The sequence below is a fragment of the Podarcis cretensis genome, assembly GCF_951804945.1.
Source record: "Podarcis cretensis genome assembly, chromosome: 7".
In the NCBI taxonomy this organism is placed as follows: Eukaryota; Metazoa; Chordata; class Lepidosauria; order Squamata; family Lacertidae; genus Podarcis; species Podarcis cretensis.
Genome location: NC_137176.1, coordinates 53,641,878 through 53,652,101, shown reverse-complemented (window position 1 = coordinate 53,652,101; position 10,224 = coordinate 53,641,878). Strand labels below are relative to the sequence as shown.

General features: G+C 37.0%; 1 protein-coding gene across 12 annotated transcripts in view; it reads left to right on the top strand.

The window, feature by feature from the left end:
• The window catches only part of ST18 (ST18 C2H2C-type zinc finger transcription factor), a 195,662-nt gene that overhangs the window by 66,047 nt on the left and 119,391 nt on the right, over window positions 1-10,224 (top strand). The window contains exon 1 of one of the 12 annotated variants that reach the window (XM_079983344.1): window positions 1,694-1,805. The exons of 10 other annotated variants lie outside the window; for them this stretch is intronic. The gene's annotated coding sequence lies outside the window, so the exon portion shown is untranslated. Of the gene's footprint in view, window positions 1-1,693; window positions 1,806-10,224 lie in introns of those variants that run through there. One more of the 12 variants, XM_079983350.1, reaches the window with a different exon arrangement.

The window sequence follows — 10,224 nt, the reverse complement described above, 5'->3', positions numbered from 1 at the left end:
TTCACTCAGAATGCTAGCAAAGGCTTTGTGTGTGTGTGTGTGTGTGTGTGTCCCTAATTTTCACTGTAGTTAAAAAAATGAGACTTCTGTCTTATCTGCGCCTATCTACTATAAAAAGTTGTGCAGGAGTTAGACATTATAGTCTAGTGATATTTTAATGAAACTTACTGATTTAAGTAACAATTACAACTATTTAATAAAATTAAATAAAAGGAAAAAAGATATAAAACTTGGCATATATCTTCCTGTCTTTCCTTATATCTATTTTTTAAATCCAGCAGTGAATGAAAAGTTATCCAAACTTGGGGGGGGGGGGGCTCCCATAAAGAATTGCCTGGTTTTATTTAGCGTTCTTATTTTTTAACCATATGAGTATAAGCAAATGAGATGATCATTAGTTGCTGACGAATGTACTGAGTGACAAAGTTTAGTCGCTAAAGCAATACAAGCCAGGTTGAGCATGCAAAATGTATGCATTTGCGAGTGTTTCTGCCTCAGATGATGATTTCATGAATGATATTTGGCTTTCCCCTGTTCCCTCTGTAGCCCATAGCTCACTGTGGTGGGTTTCTTGGATTTACTATAAAGGTTCTGTTCGCACCCTGTGGGTTGGGTTAAGAATTAGGATTTATGCATTTACTTCTACTGCTGCATTGTTTATACAGCTTTGGTTTAGTTTTGATCCCTTTTTTTGCCTTTGAGGCTCTTCCACAGTGTCAGCTGCTGACTGATAGTAGGAGAACGGCCTCGTGGTGTGAATGAAAGGGACCTAGCGGTTGGTAAACAGAGATAAGAAATAAATAGAGCACAGGCAAAAGGAGATAGTTCTGTGAGAGCCCAGATTGCCGCCAGTCTGTTCAAGTGAGATGCAGTGCCTGTCCTTTTCCCAGATTAAATTAGTGTGCGAAATCTCCAGTGACCTCCTCCCCTTCTCCCCATACTCTTTAGCCAAGCTGAACAGCCTCTGCTGTAAAGTATTCATTTTATCCAGGGACAAGTTGGACAATAGAACTCTCCCTGATACTTATGGACAGCTGTCGTCATTCAGAGGGCTTTTCAGCATTTTCATTTTTCATAGGAGTTAAAAGGGTTTATGCCTTGTAACTGAAGAGAGGGTAGAAATACAGAGATGCCAACTCTGAGGTTGCCTGGAAAGACAGGAGGTGGGGGTGGAAATACACCTTTGCCAACCTGTGAAAAAGCTGCTCATCTTGTTGTTTTGCTGTTTCTTAAAGGGATTTTAGGATGATAATGTGGTTACACTGAAGCATGAACTGGATGGAGGAAATAACAATAAAGTGCAGGAACATGCAGGGTTTCCAAAAGTTATTGCAATTATTAAAGGTCACCAGTGCAAACCTTACAGAGTGTCCCATCTCATTCTTCCTCATTTTTTTTGCATTTAAATCTGCTGCCTTTTTCATTCAACAAACTCCCAAGAAACATTAAAGCCTCATGAGATACCTCTGTGGTCTCATTTTTTTGTGTGTGTGATTTACTGCAAATATATTCAGCATCTGACTGATTAAATAGACCTTCGGCAACCTTGAGGGTCACTGTGTAGAGTATGTACATAGAAAATGCATCAGCCCATTGTACCCTGGCAGCTAATGAGATTGGTCGTTAAGTAAATGACACAAAGCCTACAAAAAAAGCTTAGCAGCTCACTAGAGTATCACAGAGTGTCCCTGCACACCACACAACGACACAAACACTGGACTAACCTAGCCCACCCCTGCTTTATTCTACATCACTGCTTCCCTGATGTCAGCGCGAGAGGCAGAACAAAGGCTAAAAGGCACACGGTAAGTCAGTCTGACAATTATGCCCTGGGGGAAAGGAGAGCAAATCTTAGCCTAACCATAGCTTGAAAGTCCGTTTTGGACAAGTAGGTCATAATGAAGGGATTGCTTTTGTGCCACTTCTGAACAGGGGCGGGGGGTGTCTGTGGAATCAGTGCCTTTTTCTCTGTGTGTCATCTTTACAAAAGTTTTGAATTTCTAAAGTAAAGCAGAATGGAATGCTCAGTGAACTTAACGTTGCTGTGACTTAAGAGGATGCTGTGGGAAGAAATGCATTCTTTGACAGATCTGAATACAGTAAGCACTATCACCAACTTTACAAGAATCCACTATTTTTCTAGCTTTTTAGAGGACCAAAATCTTTTAAAGATACACTATAGAAATAACTGTGTATTAATTTCAGATTTCAACCTCCTTCTCAGCTGCTTGTTCCCTTGAATAAATGGCATGACATTTAGAATGATGTGTACCAAAATGAAGCTTTTTATCATTTTGGATGTTCAGACACAGTATTAAATCATGATGTATTTTGCTCTCAGTTGCCCACTTGCTTTTGCTGAAAATAAAGATGTGAAGATGTATTGATTGCAAGCATAACACCAGTAGCTGTTTTGCTTTTGTTTTGGTCTTAAAAAAAATGCATACAGAGGAAAATAGCTGTGGTTGCCTGTTTATGTGATGTGTATGTACATTAGTGATGACTGAGTTTAGCAGATCAAAGAATCCCTTTCATACACTTCTCTTTTTTTATTCTGAAGAAAAAAAATGGCAACAGGAAGTTGCAATGAAGTCTTGCTTATGCACCTTAGATATTTTCTGCTACTTTTACCTCCACATGTAGTTACAAGTGTCAGGGAGGGTATTACGTGGCAAGTTATACTTACAAGATATTTCAGGTGAATCCCATATTTTCTTCTAAAGTTGCTAAAATATGTTGATAATAGTGATAATCAGATAATATTTTCCTTTGATAAACATGTTAAAATATACAGACCAGAGTGTTGTTTTTGCATTATCATGTCCCACAATCTTCCTTTCATAATTTAGAAGCTACTACATTTTAGAAAACAAAAATCGCTCATGTGATTTATAAAACTAAGTCAGAATAATCAGATTATTTATGCAAACTTTTCTCACTCAGCAAAGGTTTCCTAAATTGTAGTGCATTTACTTGGTCACTCATTTCAGCCAAACTTAACTGCAACTATTTACAGGTACTGGGCATTGTAACCTAAAACTGCAATCCAGACTGCAGTGAAGTTAACAATAATTTTGACATAGATAACAGAATACACACAAAAGGTGTAATTTGTGTGTGATATTTGTTACAAACCAGTTGCTGTAAGTTTATATTCTCTAAAGAACATTTTAAAAGTTAAATTGTAAACAGTGGTAATAGCACGATTAGCAATCTGTACATGGCTAGTACCAGGTTGTTCATCTGCAACTGTGCTTTACACCTTCAATTTTTTTCTGCTTGGACAGCTGAATGAGAAGTGTGTGAACACTTGATAATTATGATTTTACCATATGTTCTTGGAAGTGTGTATCCCAGTAACATATATGTTTGTTTAATTCCCTAAAACATGGAATACAACTGTTTATTTTATTTAGTAACAGCTATCTTGAGAAAGTAAAAGTACCTAGTAAGCAATACTAAATTCACTACAGAACATGAAGTATCAGCTAGAGTTTTATTTTGAACTTTCATAATTAACATTAATGCGTAATTCAATTTTCTCTGCAAGGTGATGTTCTTACCTATAGACGTAATCTTTTTTCATTAGGAATTTTCATAGAATCATCAAGTGGTTCTTACTGTATTACTTTTGCATTGTAGGCACTTTTAAACAATGGTGTTTACATTAGTTAAGTTTAGGCACCTGTAAGTTACCCAGCCGCTTTTCATGGTCATGTGTTGGTTAAACTTCTTGTCATGCTTTCATAAGTATTGTACATACAATCTGCATCTAGAAAAATCGTACACACCAGATCCTTACAATAACATTTTAAAAGTCTAATGATTTCCATAAGATCATCACTTCCCCACCCCAAAAGCATGTCCCCTTCCCAAAGACAGATAAACAGAAAACCGTTCCCGCATGAGTTTTAAGACCAGCCATCATTTTATCACTTTTCATCTGGGACAAGGCATAGTGCTCAAAAACTACTGTGGCAGGAAGATGCCCCACCATGGCTAAGACAACTCAGCAGTGCCAGCTCACATCAGTGTATATTTTTATTCCTAACTCTGTGAGTTTGCTTTCTTGGGTCATTCCCCCCCCCCCCGCAACACTGAGATTTTCACTATTTTAATTTCAGAAGCCTGAAGCTGACAAGCGCTTCATAATTTTTTCCAAAACTATCTTTTTCATGACAATTACCAACAGGCTGGCACACTAGTGTAGTTTAGTGACATGCAATGTAGCAAATCATAAGGTCAGCAAGTTGCAGTCTAAATCTCCGGGTTGGCATCTGATTGTGTAAATGAAGAGTGGCTTCAAATACAGACGATCCTGTCCCTCCATGTTTGTAAACAGCATTTGCTGATTGCATTAAAACCCCAAAAAGTAGTGCCGGGTTTTAAGAGTCTTATCAACTGCACTGAACTTGAAGAACTTTAACAAAAAATATTTTGTGGTTGTAAAATATAACCTTACAACTCTCAGCCAAAATGAAAATAAAATACATCTTGTCATGTCCAGGGAGATGGTGATGGGAAAGACCTTTGCCTCAGACCCTGGAGAGCTGGAGCTTGTCACACTAGACCAGGCTGAGAAAGTGGGGAAATTACTTGAACGTGTATAGAGCAGCTACCCATATTTCTATGCTCTAAGTTACTTTTGGACAACGAACTTTTGAAACGGCTAAAAAGCAAGATCTTTAGCTATGGCAAAAGCTTGTTTTCAAAGTTAACTTTTTGTGATCTTTTCATTAGCTCTTGGTTTTGCTCTTGTAGGCCAACAAATTGAAAAAATACAACTAAGTTTTTCCAATCATGGACGTATTTCTAAAATATACTTTCATTTGAGACCATGTGAAACTTCCCCATGGTGCCATTGATGACCCAAGAAAGTTTTGTCTTTGAAAGTTTACTGCAGTTAAAACTTTAATTCCTACTTTTTTCATGATGCAACAGGAAATGTATTACCATATAGCAATCACCTATATAGAACAGATACCCCATCTCTACCTACTGTTATCGGGATACCTATAAAGCAGCTGGAATGGCAGGACAAAATAGTAACAGCTCCAAAGGCACTGTTATGGACTATCAGGTCAATTGACATGATACAGAGTACTAGCTCTGTTGATTCTCGGGGTCCCCCAACCTCCACAAGCCACTTTAAAAACGATCAAAGAATTATTTGCTCTGCCAGCATCAGATATGTGATATTAAATGAAATAGTTTGCATTATCAAAAAGTGCATTTATAGACCCAAACAGATATTTACAATGTCCAAATACAATCTAACATTTAAATGGGACTTTCCTCCCCGAAGGAGACTATGTTTTCAGAGTGCTGAACAAAATTGTACTTCAGTGACATTTTCTTGTCCCTTAATTATAGTATGAAGATATAAATCCATTTGCAAACAAAATTGCCCTTTTTCCAAATTATGTATTTTGTGCTTGTAAAAATAGCCAAGCAATTTAAACATAATGTGGTCTTTTGCATGTGTCTCTTGCAACCAGATCCTAAACACATTTCCTTAGAAGTAAGACCCACTGAGTTTAAATGAGGCTTTCCTAAAGAATGTGTGGATAGAATTGCAGCTTTTTATATGATACCTATAAGATGTATCACTAAACACTACAAATCTGAGCATCCAGAATTTAAGAAAAGTATGAATGCTAGGTTCTTGTTACCCATCTACGTTTCATATTAACATCAAAATAATTCCAGAAAACATACATATTTCTCTATCAGGACATGTAATAAATATGTGAAATATGTCAAAAAGGAATGATTTAGCAATTAGTTTTTCATAAATAAATGATAGTAATAATATTCTGTTTTCAAAAACAGACAAAAATTACCATCCAATACAGACGACAAGCTACTAGAAGCTATACAAATTTTGCTGGATGAAATTCCAGAGCAACAATCAAGTGATCATTGGAATATGCCATTTTTACCAGATTTTGTCCAGCTAATCATGGCTTTTGTACAAATGACATTTCCACTATGATAAGAAGCAAACATCATAAAGTAGACTAGATGAATTATTGACTGAGTATGATCAAAATACATATTCAGTAAAAGATCACCCTACATAATGTTTAAGTTTGTGGTCAACTTGTTTGAGCGGAGCTTTAGCTGCTCTGTATGTGAACCATCGCTCTCAGCGAAAAGGGTTAAAGAAAACGCATTCTGTTGCATCTGCTTATTAAATCCCTTACTTTAGTAGAAATTCAAATTTTGTAAGATTATTCGTTTTATTGATGCATATAATTATAATCACAAGCCATCTGCTGATTTGGCAGGCATGGTTAAAATCTCAAACTCTCATAACCTTTCAAGTACAGTGCCCTTGGGACTCTATTTCACTTTTATATTTTGGAAAACACATATGAACAAACAAGAGAGGTCATCTGCCGAAAGTCAGATTTGTTAAAAATCCCTCTGTGTTAGAGAACCTGGGCCTAAGCATAAAGAAAGTATGCACCCCTCCCAAAGTATTGTGGTTTTGGTTTTTTTAAAATTCTATCTCCAGGAACAGATTATTCTATCATGCAGTTGGGGAATTTGAATTTTTGCTAGGGATTAAAGCTCTTTTCTCTCACTCTTGGGACCATGGTTCCATTTTTAAACTAAAAGAACAAATATTGCTCAGTTTAGTTGTCACAGGTGATTGAAACACATTTGACCTTGCCTGTATTTGAAGCACATTTTATTTGGAGAACTGGTACCGCAAAGCAGCTAAAATACTCAGCTTCAACTGAAAAGTCCCAGGTTTGGATCTTACCATGAATTCGATAAATGTCTTTAGTGAAAAATTCAGTCTCAGTCTTCTATCTGCAACATTATTCACCTTATAGTGAAGTTCTTTGAACAATTATTATTATTATTATTATTATTATTATTATTATTCTCTTAGAATAACAATGCTTCTGTTTCTTATAGGGAGAATAGGTTGTATATTTTGTCCAAATATCTGCCTTTCACCATGAAGATCAGAGGCCATTACTTTACTTTTGAAGACTGGACTTGGCAATACACAAAATGTAGCACCTCATCAATATTCCCTCTGGCCTCCCTTGACTCTACACATATTTGTGTCATGCTGGCCACTTGCCTTTGTTTGTCAGGGGTCATCCACTCTGGCTTCTGCTGGGAAGGCAACACAGAGTTTGTGGGTGATCAAACTTGAATGATACTGGAATTATTATTTTTATCTGAATATCCTGAAACATGGAGAAACGTTGAGGGGTGGGTGAGGTAGTGAAGTGACTGAAATCTGCAAGTGTAAAACTTGGAGTACATTAAAAGTGCTGTTTGATATTAAAATACTGTTTCATATTCAATTAATCCCAACATAATGTTGCCATACTTTAGACCTGTTTTGTTAGAATTCTCACTGTATCATAAGCTGAAACTTTGCCTTCTGTTTAATCAGTAATACATAAAAGGGTTATATGCAGTATGCGTGTCGATTTGCACCTTTTGGGAAGTTTGATTCTTGCACCACACCCCCATTTACAGAGAAACAGGAGGTGAATGCACATGTTTGAAAGTGTCTGCGCAGCTGAAACAAGGGAAACTGGCTGAATGTAGCTCTGGTTTATTTTGCAACCAATTAAGTACGACATCTGTTGAAACACAGGAAACCAAGGCTCCCTTCCCCCCTTTCATAGAGTTATTTGAACTGTTTGTCTTTCATGTGGTAATCACAAATGATCATCTAAGAAATCAAGACGATGGTGTACCAAGTTAATAGAAACTATTTTAAAAGGCTGTGTTTGTGAGGATGGGTTTACTGGGTGTGGAGAGCAAAACCAAATACTCAGGCACAGAAATATCATGATCACCCACTAAAATGGACGTTGTCATCAGGCTATAATCATAGAGCCACTTACCTGGGAGTAAGTCCCATTGACCTCAATGGTGATTTTATTTTTCTTACACCTGTATCTCACCTTTCTGCTATCATGGAATCTATGGGGTTCGCAGGCAGTCAGCCATCCAGGCACTGACCAGACCCAAACCTGCATATCTACAGCAAGGTGGTAGCCTCATGTTCTTTCAGACCATATCCTCACCATGAAGTTGATGCCACAGCCAACCTTTTTTTTTTAATGCACAGTTAGTTTCTGTTTGTGGTTGCCTGTAACACACACATTGTGCATGCAAGAAAGTTTGCTACTTGTTATTTATAGCACAGTTCATACAAAGTTTTGGGCAGAGCTCTGGCATACACACAAAAGTTCCACATAAGTAGTAAGTTCTGGGCCTTATATCTTATGCACCCTTACAACAGCAAAGGTAGGTCACTCTTATTCTGTAGGAAAGAAAGATGAGATAGGATTAATCAATGGTACCCAGTAAGCTCTTCGTCCATGAGTTGCAAATCTAATACGTTCAAATAAAAAAAGAAAGAAAGAAAGAAAGAAAGAAAGAAAGAAAGAAAGAAAGGAGGTATCTTGTTCTTCAAGCTCATAATCCTGTCCCCAAAGCCTGAAATGAGCTATATAAGGAATTTTTTTTAAATCCATAGTAGAGCAATACCTTTATTAGGCTAACCAAAATGTCACAAAATAATGAGCAAGCTTTTGAATTCTTGGCCACTCTTTTGTGACATTTTGTTTGACATAATAAAAGTATTGCTGTACTTTGGATTTTACAATTTCATCTTTGTTTTTTGTGTAAGGAAGTTGCATTTTCCAGCTTTCGATTAGTATTAAGATAACCAGGGAAACTCTCTTGAAACAATCCCTTTCTAAATCAGACCTCAAGGGGAAATAGTTTCACTCTTAGGCTACTCCTGACCATATATTTTGGAAAGTGGATCTGTGGTGGTGTCTGAAGTACTCTATGATCACCTGTTGCTTCTGGATGTATTTTCAGAAATAGATGGGGTGTGGCTACAGGCTGAACTCAACCCCTAATTGTAGTCCTTGAGTATTTATTTTGGTGCAAAGAGAGGAGTGTAATGGCAGGAGATACGGCTTTAAAATGAAACAAAATCATAAGTAGGTTGGACTGTGATTGCATGGGATTATAGTCTCATGGAGTCTGCAGATGAGAGAAAACTGGCATGTTGCCTGACACACAAAATCAACCAATACCGTTGAAACACATATTGTAAACATCCTCCTCCCATGTGTGTGCCCAAATTTGTCTTTACTGCACATGCATGGTGTCGAGATTCCATGCCCCTGTCTACATTCTAAGCAGCTGTGGGTGGGTGGCATTCATAGAGTGATGGAGGCAAGACATGAAAAGTTCCTGTAAATTTCCATCTGTAACAGATATCTGTTGTCACAGCGAAGCATCAAGTAGTAGACTTAGTAATGTGTAAAGAAACTGTCCCTTTAACTGAGATTAAATTTTATTACATTTTAGAAGTGCATTGACTGGTAAACATAGGCAACCTGGTTTTAAGGTGGTGATACCGTCTCCTGCAGGATCTTTGTTATTTCATTTTTTGCTATAATGCTGCTGTTCTTGGGTGATTTTTTTTTTTAAAAAAAGAAATTGCTGGATATTTCATAACTTTCTCTTTTAACTCACTTTAAAATAGCAACTTTGGTGGTAGTGCTGGTCCTTTGGGAATGAAAGTTCAGGATTCAAGTGCAGCAGTCAGTAAATAAAATTTCAGGGGATTTATTCGTAAAAACTGTCCATAGAAGAACTAAAAAGCTCCAGAACAAATATCAAAATGTGATGAGATGCTGGATTCAGGAAAATGTGTAAAACTTTTCAACTCTACCTATTTGTTCTGCATCTTCATGGCTTTTATTAACTACACATGTAAGGAAAAGTTGTTTTAAAGCTTCAGGGCTTTTTCCAAAATCTTGGTCTACTTTTAAACCAAGTGTTAAAGGGAAAAGGTAATCATTGCATAATTGAGAGTTTGCATATATAACTGTATTTTATCTGATCCACCATTCATTGAATAAGCTTATTTTTCAAACTCGGAGACCAACTCATGCTTTTCTTTCCCCAAGTCTCTTCTTTGTGTAGCTTTGCCACACACAAAAACCCTTATTTCTTTCACTTAGCTCTGCTGAAGCATAACTTACTGAAGCTTCACTCACACATAAAAGTCTGTCTCTACAACTGTTCTGGAAAGACTACCTCTGGTTTGTGTTTTGTAAGCTGAAATGTGTTGTCCTCAGTGCAATAAATGCACATTCATAATGCTGAAATTCAGAGCTCTAAAAGATGAAGGTAAAATCAGCTGAACTCAACAAGATT